This window comes from Gopherus evgoodei, chromosome 5 (assembly GCF_007399415.2).
Source record: "Gopherus evgoodei ecotype Sinaloan lineage chromosome 5, rGopEvg1_v1.p, whole genome shotgun sequence".
Classification (NCBI taxonomy): domain Eukaryota; kingdom Metazoa; phylum Chordata; order Testudines; family Testudinidae; genus Gopherus; species Gopherus evgoodei.
The window spans coordinates 36,593,045-36,609,240 of record NC_044326.1 but is presented as its reverse complement, the minus strand read 5'-3'; the positions used below and the strand labels follow the sequence as shown (position 1 = coordinate 36,609,240).

Genomic DNA, 16,196 nt, shown 5'->3' with positions numbered 1-16,196 from the left:
TCCCTCCTCCCCTCCATTTTCCTTTCCTCTCTCCTTTCCTCCTTTTTGTCACTGCAAAAGGAGAAACAAGGGAAGAGCCGAAGGGGGAAAACTAAAAAAAAACAAATTGTTTGATCAAAACTATAAAATAACCGCAAAATGGATTTTGCAAAATTCTTCATTTTTTAAAAAAAGCTCATTTGTCCTTCAAAATGAAAATTTGTATGAAAATTTTCAACCAGCGCTAATTACCATTGTCACGTTTGGACCCTTAAACTATATCTGACTGTAACTATGTCTCACTGTAACTCCTCCCAATCTCCCACTACCAGGGGTTCTGTGTGACTTCCATTCTTCCCTATTCCAGCACAAGCTCCCTTCAGTCTTCTCACCATACCAGTGGCTCTATGTTCACCCTTATTATCCCCTTCCCTCTCATGTCAGGGATTCTGAGCCCTCCACTCTCTCCCCACTCCACCCCCCATACCTGGGTCTCCATTCTTCCCTCCCTGCGAAGGGCCGTGTACATGCCTCACATGACCCTCTTCCCCCTATAACCCTTCTTTCCCTCTTCCTCCTCAATCCCTAACATTATTCTTGTTTCTGTTTTGGAGGTAAGTCATTCATGTCAAACTCTATTGGGAGGGTGAGCAGAGATGAGAGGGAGCATTGTTATGCTAGAAGAAGTTAACAGATGCCAACCAGCCAGACATGCCAAACCCATGAAAAAATGCAGAAATTGGGCTTGTTTTTGGATTAATTGGCTTGTGAGTTGCTTGCTGGCTAGTTTTTGGCTTGCAACTTGTTGCTTGTTTGGCTTGTAGCTTGTTGCTGCTGCTTTTTTTTTTTTGATCAGCTTCTGGCAAGCAGGGGCAAGGGGGGGAGAGAGTCAAGGGTGCACAGCAGGCCCACCACTGTCTCAGACTGCACGTCGGGGGGATCTAGTCACATAGAGTGTTGGGGTTCTTAGGGACTGGCTTGTTTTGAAATGGGGTTAGCTTGATTTTTGGCTTATCATGAAAGTCGGGGTGCTTATTTACTGTGTGAAAGTTGGCAACTCTGCAAGCAGCAGTTGTTTGATCTCTGGAGACTTGCAGAGGTGTTGAGGCTGTGGCTGTGCTAAAGAGCTGGCAAATGTGTTCCCTCATTTTACCCATTTTGGTTTTCCCATTCTCCTTTTCCCCACTCCCCCACCCCTCCCAGATCAATATGGTTCTGGCCACTGATGCCCAGCAGATTCCCTGAAAATCTGGAATTGATCATATACAGTATTCAAAAGTTATCACGTTACAAACATACAAACGGACAGAGAAATACCATTGATTTGTGTGTAAGGCCTTCACAAGGTCAGCCAGTGATGACAAAGCCTTGGTCAACATCCTGTTAGTTAAATGACTCGTCGAGGTCATGTTCTATCTCACTGTAATTTTCAAGTGAAGACAAGTCCTATGGTCTTCCTATCCATCTGTTGGGCCACCATTCTGTACGCTGAGACAGAACTTCTTAGTCAGTGTTCAGTGGATCACAAATCCCACACAGGGTAGGCTCTGACCATCCTTCCCTCACTATCTAGTTTTAGGGCTTGTCCACACTCCATACATTATTATGTGTGAACAGACACATTACTAATTAAGTTTCCATAACAGTCTCTTACACGTTAGTAGACTATAGATATACATTCTCTTTTACAGAAGCCATGCTCATTTGTTCCTCTCATATCATGTTTTAGGATTCTATTTTTAATTATCTTTTACACCAATTTATCCATTTTAGAAGTAAAGCTCACTTATCCTTAATACCCAGTATCACTCCAGTACGTTTTCTAAAGATAGGTACAACTTTTGCTATTTTACAGTCCTCTCATGGAGTACCTGATTGTAATGAAAGATTGCATGTTTGTTAGAAACTCAGCCACTGCTTGTCTAAGGTTCTTTAGAACTCTTGGGTACATATCACGGAGTCCTGGTGACATATTGCTCATAAACATATCAATACATTCCAACACCTCCTATTTTGACCCCTCAGTGTCTGATAGTCATCATCATAGCTTGTTATTCCAAAATCAATGCCAGGATTGGGTTGTGTCACTTATCTTGAATAGTTTCTCAGGAGTACAGGGTATTCACAGATTCCAAGGCCATGAGTGATCATCTAGCCTGACCTCCTGTATAACACAGGCCAGAGAATTTCCCAATAATAATTCCTAGATCATAGCTTTTGGTAAAACATACAATCTAGATTTTAAAAGAGTTAGTGATAGAGAATCTATCACGGCCCTTGGTAAGTTGTTCCAATATTTAATTACTCTCACTGTTAAAACTGTACATCTTATTTCCAGACTAAATTTGTCTAGCTTCAACTTCCAGCCATTGGATCATGTTATACCTTTCTCTGCTAGATTGAAGAGCCCGTTATCAAATATTTGTTCCTCATGAAGGTGCTTATAGACCAGAGGTCGGCAAACTTTGGCATGTGGCCCATCAGGGTAATCCACCTGCAGGCCATGAGACATTTGTTCATGTTGACCATCCGCAGGCACGGCCCCCTGCAGCTTCCAATGGCCGCGGTTCGCCATTCCTGGCCACTGGGAGCTGTAGGGGGCCATGCCTGCTGACAGTCAATGTAAACAAAATGTCTCACGGCCTGCTAGTGGATTATCCTGATGGGCCGTGTGTTGAAGGTTGCCCACCCCTATTATAGATTGTAATCGAGTCACCCTTTAACCTTCTCTTTGTTAGACTCCAAGGAGCTCAGTCCATTTAGTTTATCAGTATAAGGCATGTTTTCATATGCTTTAATTATGCTCATGGCTCTTCTCTGAACCCCCTCCAATTTATCAACACCCTTTTTGAATTATGGGCACCAGACCTTGACACAGTATTCCAGCAATTGTTGCACCAGTGCCAAATAAAGAAGTAAAATAACCTCCATTCCTTCTTGAGATTCCCTGGTTTACGCATGCAAGGATTGCATTAGCTCTTTTGGCCACAGCATCACACTGGGAGCTCTTATTCAGCTGATTCCTCTACAGTTCCCAAACCTTTTCAGAGTCACTGCTTCCCAGATTAGAGCTCCCCTTCATGTAAGTATGGCCTGCCTTCTTTGTTCACGAATAGATAAATACATTTACATTTACTCATATTAAAATGCATATTGTTTGCTTCCACCCATATTACCAAGCAATCCAGCTCACGCTGCATCAGTGACCTGTCCTCTTCATTATTTGCCACACCCCCCCCAGGTTTTTTTGGGTCATCTTCGAACTTTATTAGTATTGATGTTATGTTTCCCTTCAGGTCATTGCTAAAAATGTTAAATAGCGTAGGGTCAAGAATGGATCTTTGCAGGACCCCACTAGAAACACACCCGCTCAATGACAATTCCCCATTTACAATTACATTTTAAGTGCTGTTAGCCAATTTTTAATCCATTTAATGAGTGCTATGTTAATTTTTTATCATTCTAGATTTTTAATCAAAATGTTGTACAGTACCAAGTCAAATGCTTTACAGAATGCTAAGTATGTTACATGAACACTATTGCCTTTAATCAACCAAACTTGTAATCTCATTAAAAAATATCAAGTTAGTTTGACAGAATCTGTTTTCCATAAACCCATGTTGATTGACTTAATTATATTGCTCCTTCCTTTAACTCGTTATTAATTGAGCCCCGTATCAGCCATTTTCTTGCCCAGGATTGATGTTAGGCTGATAGGCTTATAGTTACCTGGGTGTGACTAAGCACCCCGTATTCACACCCTACATACTACTGCAATATGTTTTGTACAAAATATGCCTTGTAAGGTATTATACAAAAGTTAATAACATGCTCTTTATTAATAGCAGTACAATACATGTGTTAACATTATTCATGAAGTTATGAATTCCCTTTGTATGATGTTACTAGAACATATTTAAAACTAGACCGCCGGCCTAGGTAAAGGTGATAAACAAGACTATAATAGACTGGGTTTACCTCAGTTTACATATTAGCTTTGTTTACAGCTATCGAGCTAAACTACAGGGATCTGAACTCAAAAGATGAAAAATTAATATGGCTCCTGCAACCCAGAGAAAAACCATCTTGAACAAAGACTCCCTTGCTAGATTAAGTTTTAGATTTTCAGATGCATGTTTTCACTTTTATTTGTTTGTAACCATTTCCACCTTATCTTTTTTGTTTGGTATCACTTAATCCATGCTCTTTTGTTAATAAACTTGTTTTACTTTTACTATTAACTAATTCAGTACTGTGTCTGAAGGGAAGGTTTATTTACCCCAGTTAAATTAATAAGTTGTAATATACTGACTCTTTAACAGAGCAGGTAATACCTTCTGTGCAATCATAGCGCTAGGGGCTATGCATTGGAGAGAGATCTCTGAGGAGCTTGGGGGCTGGAGTTCACTGAGTGTTACCAGCTAGTACAGATTTGGGCCAGGAGAGCCTTGAGGAGTTTGTTGATGACCAAGTCAGACTTGTATGTCAGGGAGATGACACATAGTCTATTCGACAGCAAAACCTCATTCTTGCTGAGGCAGAGGGATAACACAATGACTTACAGCTCTGGGTTTCTCCAGCGGTGTGTTATTTGGGGCCATTTCGTTTACCCTTTTAAACTTTTGGCACAATTTCTTCCAGTTTTCTGGTACTTCTTCAGTGTTCCAAGACTTAATGAACATTAACATTAATGGTCCAGCAAGCTCTTCAGCCAGGTCTTTTAAAACTCTTGCATATAAGATATCTGGACCTGCTGATTTAAAAATATCTGACTTGGGTAGCTACTATTTAACATCCTTCTGAGATACTAGTGAAATGGAAAGAACAGTATGATATAACTACATCATCTATTCCCCCCCCCCCATACAGAACAGAAATATTTAACATTTCTGCCTTTTCTGCATCATTATTTATAATTCTATCAGTTCTATCTAGCAATGGACCAATACCATTGTTAGGATTCTCTATTCCTAATACTTAAAAATTTCCTCCTTATTGTCCTTAACTCTGCTAGCCATAGAGTTTGCCTTGTCTCTCTTTTCTTCCCCTATTCTTTTTCTACAATTGCTAGCTTCTGATTTATATTTATTACTATTAACTTCCTTTTTCTTCCATTTGTTTTATATTAATTTTGTTTAGCTGCCTTCATTTCCCCTTGTGCCCATAGGGCAAGCTTGTCTATTATATTCATTGGCTTGCCTTCATTATATTTAGCTGCTTTCATTATATTCAGTTGTAATGCAAGAAACCTACAGGCCTGTTTCCTGCAAGACATTAGTTTAACCATAAATTAACTAGAAAGACTTTCTAGTTTCCCCAGGGGTGCTTGACTCTTGCTCCACCCCAGGCCCCGCCCCCACTCCATCTCTTCTCCCAAGGCCCCACCCCACCTCAATGCATTTTGGTTCAGTGTCTCATTTCTGGAGTACAAAATTCCTGAAGTTCACTTTCTTTTTAAACTTCTTGATGTGTTCTTTTGAATGTCAGCATTTGCTCTAATGTGACCCCAAAGTATACCCAATGTTCACAGTGCTCAAGGATTGTACTGTTTTACTATCCCACTATATCTAGAGTTGTTGCTTGGCCTGACTTTTAGATGGAAGGCACGCTCTTGTGTCTTGCTAGGGTTGGCATTTAGGAACCATGTGCAGTAGCATTTTCCAAGCACATTCAGGGTACTAGTTAGAATGTGCTCAGTGTCCTCAAATCTTTCCAACTGGGTGATGATGCAAAGATCATCTGCACAAATGAATCTTTGCGCATTGGGGAGTTCTGGTTGGGCAGTTGTATAGACATTAAACAGCAAAGGTAATAGTACTGAACCTTGGGGTAATCCTTCCATTGACTTCTGATCATCCATTTCAACAAAGGAATATTGATGCTTGAGCAGGGAGGAGGTGACCTAGAGCACCTTGCTATTTCTCAGAATTCTTGCCAGTTTTAACAAAAGTGTACAATGGTTCACAGTGTCATAAGCATCCAACAGGTCAACAGATACATCTCCTGTAATTTTGCACATTTCAAAGCCATCTTCAGTGTACTGAGTTCAGTTTACAACTTGACCACAGCATGAACTTCCTGAGCAACAACTGGCTTGATCATCCATCAGCTGCACTGTCTCTGACAGCATTTCATCTTTATTATTTGAAAAGAGTACCCAGGGTAGGTATCTCCTCTGTAATGAACGCTGCTGCAAAGAAACCTCTGGGGTGAAGAAATCTCTAGAGTGTAGTTATCTTTCACCATTGCACCCTTTCCCTTAACTCCATGGTAGGGGTTCTCAAACTTCATTGCATCACAACCTCCTTCTGACAACAAAAGTTACTACACGACCCCAGGAGAGGAAACTGAAGCCTGAGCCCTCCCAAGCCCCACCGCCCTGGATGGGAAGGCCAAAGCCTGAGACCCATCCTGCCCTGCATGGGAGAGCGGGACAAAGTTGAAACCCAAGGGTTTCAGCCTCAGGCAGGGAGCCTATAACCTGAACCCTGCTGCTCAGGGCTGAAGCTCTCCAACTTCGGGCAGTGGGGCTCGGGGTTTAGCCTTCAGACCCAGCCCCAGGACCCAGCAAGTCTAACACCAGCCCTGGCGACCCCATTAAAAAGGGGTTGCGACCCACAGTTGAGAACCGCTGCTCTAGTACACCAGTTGATTCTCACAGGCTTCCTAATACTGACTTGCTGAACTAATTTCTTACCTACTTTGATATATTTGGGTATTTGCTCTTCAAAATCCCTCTGAGCCAAGTTACATTTTAACAGCCATAGTTTATGTTCTTGACTATTATATAGGGCTGGATTTTTAACTTTTATTTACCTGTTTGATATAAATAATCTTTTGAAGTTTGACATTCAATCCTACTTGAGTTTCTTGCTTTCTTGTTTCCTCTGTAGTTAGTGGGCATGCATGACTTTTGTGACTCGTATGGCATGCTTGAGTTCCCTTCAGGCTGAGTCAAGGGATTTTAATTACCTCACTTTTTGACTGGCCCCTTCGATTTTTAAAGGCTCTCTCCATTTCTTAAATTTAGTGTCACCAGCTATGGCTGTCAAAGATTGCCTCAGATTTCTTAAAATGTTATGCACTTATCACTCCAGTGACAGCTTCAAGATTGTTTTGGGGAAACACTTGCTTCTGAATGTGAGGAGAGATGTGCACTTGTAGAATGGGGCCAGATTTCTATAAAATCATTGTTTATGTGTTGTGTGTTTAACACAAGTTAGCTGCTGATTTTTCTCATGTTGGGTTGGTGGTTGTTGCATTGAGCAACCTTGACTGTTACATAGTGATTGCATGGTGGAATGCATTCAACAAACATTATTTCCTATTAATATGAAAAATCTCAAAACTACATCTATCACAGATGGAAAAAAGCAATATAAATGGTGGAGCTTAATTCCTCAGTTGGTTTATGAATCCAAATTCCATCAGGTACTCTAGCTATCAGAAGTCCTTAAGTTCTAGATTTGCAAATGGCTCTCTGATTAAATCGAAAAGTCTGACTGCATGTTCTCATATAATTCCCTCATGAATGTACGTTTGAGGAGATTCAAGAATATAAGTTATCCCATCTAAAGTCACTTGCAGTTTATGCTCACTCAAAAGGCTTCAAACTTTTTCAGACAGTAGCACAGAAATAATATTTGCAGAACATAGTCCTGTATTAGTCAATTAAAATTTAGCATCAGACACAGTAACTAAAAGTAGGTCTACAAATGTTTCTAATTTCCTCATATTTAACATCACAATATGGAAAAAATATACATGTAGCATCTCAACAAGGTTACTCAAAGCTGAACAGATACCGTAGGCTGCATCATTTTCTTTGTCTAGCAACTTTTAGTATCGTTTCCATATTTCAGGCAGACAGTGTTACACAACTTGTAATCTTGCAGTCATCAGAAGGTATTTTAAGTGCCATTTTCTACAATAGTTCCCTGGTCATTGTCTCAGTTTTAGTCATGTAGAGGAACTGAAGTCTTCTTGACTAGACTGGCAAAAACTGAAACATAGGTCAACAGGTATTTTATCAACATATTACTCAAAAATGCATTTATGACTTATCTAAATGATGTCAGATCAAGTCTAAAAGTAATAGCTACTGCTTTGTGGAACATATATTTTAAAACCAGTAAAGCATTGCAGTTAATTAATTTTCATGATCCATTGCCATAAAAGCACATGTATTGAACCTGATTTCTTATAAAAAATAACAGTAGTTATTAAGGTAAGTGCCGCTTGGTGCCTGCACCCAACACACACACCCACATCCCAGCCTCCTGCCCCACCTGATCCCCCTCCTGCCCTCCACAATGCCTCGATCCCAGCCCAGAGCCCCCTCCGGCACCCCAAATCCCTCATCCATGGCCCCACACCAGAGCCCGCACCCCCAGCTGGAACCCTCACTCTCCTGTACTTCTACCCCTTGCCCCAGCCCAGAGCCCCCCCTGCACCTTGAACCCATCATTTATGGCCCCATCCTGGAACCCACACCCCCAACCCAGAGACCACATCTCCTCTCACACCCCAACTCCCTGACTTAGCCCAGAGCCCCCTCCCATACTCCGAACACCTCAGCTCCACCCCACACCCCAGAGCCCCATCCTACATTCCAAACCCCTCATCCCTGGCCCCACCCCAGAGCCTGTACCCCCAGCCAGAGCCCTCACCTCCTCCCGCATCCTAACCCACTGCCTCAGCCTGGAGTCCCCTCCCACACCCTGAACTCTTCATTTCTGACCCCACCCCAGAGCCTGAAACGCCAGCCAGAGCCTGAACCCCTTCCTGAATCCCAACCTCCTGAGCCAGCCAGGTGAAAACGAGCGAGTGAGTGAAGGTGGGGAGAGCGAGCGACTGGGAGGGGGATGGAGTGAGTGGGGATGGGGCTTCGGAGGAGGGGTGGGGCCTCGGAGGAGGCAGGGCAAGGGTGTTTGGTTTTGTGCAAGTGGGAAGTTGGCAACCCTACTGAGATGGCCAACTTCTACTCAGACACTACACAGATAACTGCTATAGAAAAATCTAAGGTAGACTGGTTATACCAATACAACTATTATGTTGGGCTATAAAAAAAGAACTGGAATGTCAGTGCACAAGAGCAGGCACAGCGGGTGCTATCAAACCGGACGTACATGTTGAGTGGTAAATATCACAGTGCAATAAATAACCATTTGAGTGGTATCAATGGAAGTATTAAGAAGAGGAAAAGGGAGAGGTTTTGAGATGTGATTTTAAATGATTAATTAAATGAAAGGAGAGCAGTTCCAGAAAGCTTGAGCTAGAAGAGAAATAAACATATTGAAAAGAGAACCTCTTTTCCCTATTTTGCACTTCTTTTGGCTCCCTTTTTATTGCATTAGTTCCATCAGACAGATGGAAGATCCAATTAACTAAAGAAAAGATGAAACTTATGAACACTCCCATCTGTTTCTCTCAGAATGGAACGGATCCTATATACCATGGCGACATCGCACTCTATACCACATAGAGGAAATGTACACGAGATGGTGAACATTTCTTCTAATAGCTGACTGTGTTACTGAGAATAGCAAATAGTATAATGAGACAGAACATTAAATTTTGATGAAACGCAGAGTCTCAAGGAATCAAGCTTCAAAACAGATTTTTGGTTGCTTTTCTTGAATGCTGAAATGTAAAGAAAGGAAAAATGAGAAATTTGATGGCTACTGGTAAAAGAATTGTTGCTCAGTTTTTCCTGCAGTTGTCCTTGCATTATTTTATTGTTTCTTACCCTGTTGTTAACAGCCATGTCAATTGAAAACTGCATCTGTTAATATGCTACTCTTACAAGTCAACCACATGTAACAATGATGACACTTCTCTAATTACTTCCATCAGCGATCGCAAGGCTCTTTGCAAATCAATCCTTCTAAAACCTCTGTGATGTAGGTCAGTACCTGAAACATAGGAATTGCCATCCTGTGTCAGACCACCGGTCCATAAAAATCCAATATCCTGTTTCTGACAGTGGCTAATACCAGAAGTTTCAAGGGAAGATTCAAGAATCCATGTAATTGACAGTTCTGGAATTTTTCAAAAAGGAACTAATAGTAAATAAGTACATTGCCCAAGTGCCCAAAACTGGAATTTACACAATGTGTGCTCATCACCACACTGCTCACATGTGCCTGTATGGCACTTAGCACACTTTAGGCACTACTGTAATATTAATATAAGCAGTAAAATGCCCATGAGCAAAGTTCTTCCTCACTATCAATAGTTCATGGTAGGATTCTGTCCAATGACGTGGCTAGCTAGTATCACAGCATACAATCTTCTATGTCCCGGGGTGTCTAATGTTTGCTTGACTCCTACTAAGCTCTTTGACTCAGTCATATTGTCACAGGGTGACACGGGCTCTTTAAGAGGGAAGAGCCCTAGTGCACCTGTGACTGGTCAGTTGGCCTCCAGTTAGGTTTAAGAGAGGCCACCTGGGTCCTAGAGGGAAGGACACCAGGTGAGTCAGAACCCAGTGAAGCAGAAAGGGGCAGCTGAGAGCTGCTTGAGACCCAGAGGAGAAAGAAGCAGCAAGGAGGAGTTGCTTGGAAGAAGATCAGTAATCATAAGCTGCCAGTGAGGAGTTTGGAGGAAAGCTGTTGGGGAGAACTGATCAAAGCTGAGGATCCCTGAGGAGCAAAAAGCTCAAGCAGTGGCCCTAGAAAAAGGGGAAGATCCAGCATGGTCAGGCGAAGCTCTCCAAGAATCAAGAGGGTTGTTGTGGGAGGATGGATCACGAGGGAGCATGGCAGCTTGGAGAAGAGGAGCACTGCCGGATGGGGAGCCCTCAGGGTGAAGAATTGGATGAAGAGCTGCAGGAAGACTGGCCACTCTCAGAGAGGGAGGTCTGAAGAGTGGGGCTCGGGCTCAATGGAAAAGGAATGAGAACAAAGTGCTGCTATTGACTCTCGGGTGAGTTATTTGCTGGTGAGGTTCTGGGAGAGAGGAATGGGAAAAAACTGCCGTTCCTTTATGTTTATTATAGAAATTTGAAAGTGGATTTTACTACAAGGTTTGAGGGAAATACTGCATGGAGCTTTGTGAATAAATTATACCAGAGATGGGCTTTCTATCACAGTGAGAGACTATGAGCTGAATGCTCAAAAGGATTTAGGTACCTGAAAAAATCACTGTGATTCACAAAGCCTGAGTTAGGCACTGTTGCAAAAAGCAAACATTGTGGGATGTATTCACAGGAGTATTGTAAGCAAGACATGAAAAGTAATTCTTCCACTCTGCTCCGCACTGATTAGGCCTCAACTGCAGTATTGTGTCCAGTTTTGGGCACTACATTTCAGGAAAGATGTGGACAAATTGGAGAAAATCTAAAGAAGAGCAACAAAAATGATTAAAGGTCTAGAAAACATAACCTATGAGGGAAGATTGAAAAAACTGGTTTGTTTAGTCTGGAGAAGAGAAGACTGAGAGGGGACATTATAACAGTTTTCAAGTACATAGGAGAGAGGAGAAAAATTGTTCTTCTTAACCTCTGAGGATAGGACAAGAAGCAGTGGTCTTAAATTGCAGCAAGGGCAGTTTAGGTTGGATATTAGGAAAAACTTCCTAACTGTCCGAGTGGTTAAGCACTGGAATAAACTGCCTAGGGAGGTGGTGGAATCTCCATCATTGGAGATTTTTAAGAGCAGGTTGGACAAACACCTGTCAGGGATGGTCTAGATAATACTTACCCCTGCCTTGAGTTCAGGGGACTGGACTAGATAACCTCTCAAGGTCCCTTCCAGTTCTATGAGTCTATGTCTATCCTCTGTCTAATTAGCATTACTGTGAATTACAGGTCTAAATTCTCTACTCTATGGAAAAATAGACTAATTATTCAAAAGGACAGCACAGTGCAATGTCATAATTGGGAAATATGCAACAGATGGACTATTAAATACTTTCCAATCATTTGGTGTAACTATATTCAGATTATCCAGGCACACGTTTCCCCTATAAGAGAAATTTTGCTCTCATTTAGAATGGTGCAAGCTCATTTAAGTCCATGGGGTTTCACTGATGAATCTTACACCAGAATCTGATCCGAGATGCATATCATTCTCAGTTTATAGGACTTTCCAGTCCTGTAGATTATGAAAAACAACTATGCTGCTAAAGCTGTTCAACAGTGGGATGACACAAAATGTGTTCTTCCAACTAAATAGTTTTCTTCAAATCTGAAACAGATGGGGACACAATGAATTACCTTACATGAGATCATCTGGACTTCTGAATGGAATGTAGTACATTTGGTCACGTTACATATGTTAAGATTTGATTTTTATGGTCTGATCCTGGAAATTCTTACTATCACACATATTTATTCTTGTGCATAGGCTCATTAAGGTCAATGGAACTACAAGCAGTAATGAGTGTGTACGCACATTCTCATAAGTGCACACACACTTATGTGCATGTAAGTGTTTTCAGGCTTGGACTCTGCATATAATATCATGCATATCTAAGGTCTATTATCCTGAAGACTAACATCTCCTCCAAGTTCCATATGCATAATAAATGGAAAATTATCAAAATGAGAAAGAGGAAATGAAAATCTGAAGTCAGCCCTTTTCCTAGGTCTCCCAAGGAAGTTAGTCTTTTTGTGTTTGTCTTCTAGACTGCAAAAATTGCTGGGGCAGAGTGTCTTGAACAGCACCAACCATATTGCTGACATTTGACAAAATAAAAGATAGTATTTAATAACCTTAATTATGCCTTTTAACAAAAATTGGAACTGTGCTCAAAATAATGATGTACTGCTAAGAGAAAGATTAGGATGAAAGTTCACATGTATAGATTTACAGGTATTAAAATTCCCTTATTCATGAGATTATTCACAGATATTTCAAATTTATACAAAATGATGGGGTCTAAATTAGCTGTTACCACTCAAGAAAGAAATCTTGGAGTCATTGTGGATAGTTCTCTGAAAACATCCATTCAATGTGCAGCAACAGTCAAAAAAGCAAACAGAATACTAGGAACCATTAAGAAAGGGATAGATAATAAAATGGAACATGTTATAATGCCACACCTTGAATATTGCCTACAGTTCTGCTGGCCCCATCTTAAAAAATATATTAGAATTGGAAAAAGTACAGTGAAGAGCAATAAAAATTATTAGGGGAATGGAACTGGTGCCATATGGGGAGAGATTAAAAAGACTGGGACTGTTCAGTTTAGAAAAGAGATGATTAAAGGTGGATGTGATAGAAGTCTATAAAATCATGAATGATGTGGAGAAAGTGAATAAGGAAGTGTTATTTACCCCTTCACATAACACAAGAACCAGGGGGCACTCAATGAAATTAATAGGCAGAAGTTTTAAAATAAACAAAAAGAAGTATTACTTCATACAGTGAAAAGTCAACCTGTGGAACTAGTTGCCAGGGGATGCTGTGAAGACCAAAAGCATAACTCGGTTCAAAAAAGAATTAAATAAGTTCATGGAGGATAGGTCCATCAATGGCTATTAGCCAAGATAGTCAAGGATGCAATCCCATGCTCTGGGCATCCCTAAATCTCTCACTGCCAGAAGCTGGGACTGGACAAGTGGGAATGGATCACTCAATAATTGCCGTTTTGTTCATTCCCTCTGAAGCATCTGGCACCAGCCAGTGAAGGAAGACAGGATATGGGGCTGGATGTACCATTGGTCTGACCCAGTATAGCCACTCTTATGTTCTTAAATTAGAACCCAGGTGACTAAGCACTACTTTTTGTGGAAACCAATCCTACTAGAAATAATAGTTAATACTTACAACCAGAGTCTGCTGTCAGCTACAGTGGTGCAAATCTATTGAAGTCACATGTGAGAGAAAAGTTTAATTTTCATTAGCATCTGACTGGAGTCAGAGAGTTTAGCTATGGATTTTAAGGACAGAAGGATCTGGCCTTAAGTCAAAAGTCCAATCCTGAGAGATGTTGAGCACCTACAACCTCCAATGAATTAAATAGAGGGTGCTGAGCACTATCTTCAATGTACATATGCATATGGATTTCTAATGCAGCCAACCACTCCGGCAATTCAGTCGCAAATTTAAACAGGTATGTGCATAACCAAGTGGGCACTTTTGTACATATCTAATTTAAATGTCCAATTTCTCCAATTCATATGAGCAAGCATGGTTAGGGATGTAGGACTGGAAAGAACCTCCCAATCATCAAGTTCAGCCCCCTGGGGCTGCAAGCAACGCAGTCAGACAATCCTATTCATAAACTTTACTTGAAAGAGTCTATTCCTACGGTGTGCACATGCAACACTGATTTATGCTTGGGGATTTTTGGCATCCAACTGCCTGAAAATTTAGGCTAAACTTTCTAAAAATTGTCCATATAAATATGATTATATGGAAATAACTTAGTTATCCAAATACGCAGAAACTTAAAATATTCTAGGCAAAATAGGTCAGCATTATCCACCTTGTAACTCCATTGCAGATCAATAGGTGTATTATATTTACTCAATAGTTCTTTCAAAAGGATCATATAAATAAAATATAGTGGAATTATTTACAACTGAATAAGCATCAGGCACCATGTATTCCTAAATCAGCTTCCTCTTTGGCAATTTCAGAAGCTATTTACCAAGACCAGAGACTCGGGGTCTTCATTTTATAACCTTCCTTTTAACATCCTTGAAATGCTTGACAGAGAGTTAGAGGAATTCTTGGAACTGGGATCTCTAATACCACATTAATAACAGGAGATGGAACAGTATATTCTGCTACATAAATGCATTTACACATGAGCACAAAATCAAATTGATCCAGCAGAAAATTCTCTGTAGGATTTATTGGACATCAGACAGAATGAAAAATAGCTGGATTAAAGGGAATGATACTTACTGGAGCTGTGGACATTCTCAAAGTAACTAGTTACACATGTTTTGGTTGTAAGTTCTGGGATGAGGTAATAAACAAATTAAATGTGGTTTTGGAAAATGGCAACCCTAACTACCCAAAATGTCCAGTACTAGAAGAATCTGGATGTTTCAGAGCGTGGAACTCTAAAAATGGACCACAGGAAAAAAATTTCTTTTAAGAGCAACAGCTGTTGCAAAGGAGAGGATACCACAAAAACTGAAGTCAGCATAAGCTGAAATGTTGATTGATGCACTGAGCTAAGCTAATTGATACATTTAGAAAAGACGTCTGTCTGAACAAACTGGGTGATATGTATTTAATATTTCTCACTCCCATACACCCACCCTTTGGTTAGTTACCTATGTTCACTAACTCAAGTTAAGACTGTATCTTCTCTCCTAGTGAACACCTACCATAAAGGGTGGGTCTTAGACAAGCCACGGAGATGGGAATTCTGGCTAGAAGAAAAGAACACATTTCTGAGACTTACAATTATTATTTGTATTGCAGTAGCATCTAGGTGTCCTATATATGGACAAAGACCCCATTGTGCTGGGCATTGTGGAAACACAGAACTTGCCCCATGGATTTTACAATCATAGGACTTAATCCTGCTTCATCTTATAAAGGAACAGGGCCCTTGATGTCATTCATGGCTCCTAATTTTCCTTAATAGCAATTCTGAAGGGGTTATTGACAGAAACTTAACTGAAGTCTTCAACAGTTCCTTCAAAGTAAAAGATGTCAGTGGGAATGGCCATTCATTCTTGCATGTACATTGAAGAAGGTGCTCAGCACCCTCTATGCTTATTTATTTCAATGGAAGTTGTAGGTGCTCAACATCTCTCAGAATTGGGCTCTTGAGTAAAGAGTAAAGACCAGATCCTGCTGTCCTTGGCTAGGACTCTCTGACTTCAATAAGGCAGGATCAGATGCTCATGAAAGTTAAACTCTGCTCTCACACTAAAGCTCATGACACACATTGATATTTTAGGAGTTCTAATTTCACTTCTGTTTTGCCAGCGTAACGTATGTTTTAGCTTTATTATACAGTGCCCAAGCAGCCTTGGCAGTCACAGAGGCTCCCCTAGAAATGGCCTACAGCAGCAGCCAGGCAAGGAGAGGGCCAGCCGCTATTCATGTTTCTTTCTGTCTCGCAGGTTACAGCTGCTAGTGCACTCATACTATTGTTCACAATTTAAGCTCTGTCTGGACACTCTCTTTTCTGCTGATTGGATGTTTGTTCCAAATTCCTCCTGCCCCTTTCTCCCTTCCTGTTCCTCCACTGTCAGCCTCACCATTCCTGCCCTCCAGGTGTCTTTCTAATCCTTCCCTCTTTTC

The 16,196-nt window shown here is 41.0% G+C and overlaps 1 long non-coding RNA gene across 1 annotated transcript in view; it reads right to left on the bottom strand.

The window, feature by feature from the left end:
* Positions 1 to 5,421: 5,421 nt before the first annotated feature.
* LOC115651875 overlaps positions 5,422 to 16,196 on the bottom strand; it is a 60,823-nt gene continuing 50,048 nt past the window's right edge. The window contains exon 4 of the long non-coding RNA XR_004000476.1: positions 5,422 to 7,981. This is a non-coding gene — a long non-coding RNA (uncharacterized LOC115651875). The remainder of the gene's footprint in view (positions 7,982 to 16,196) is intronic.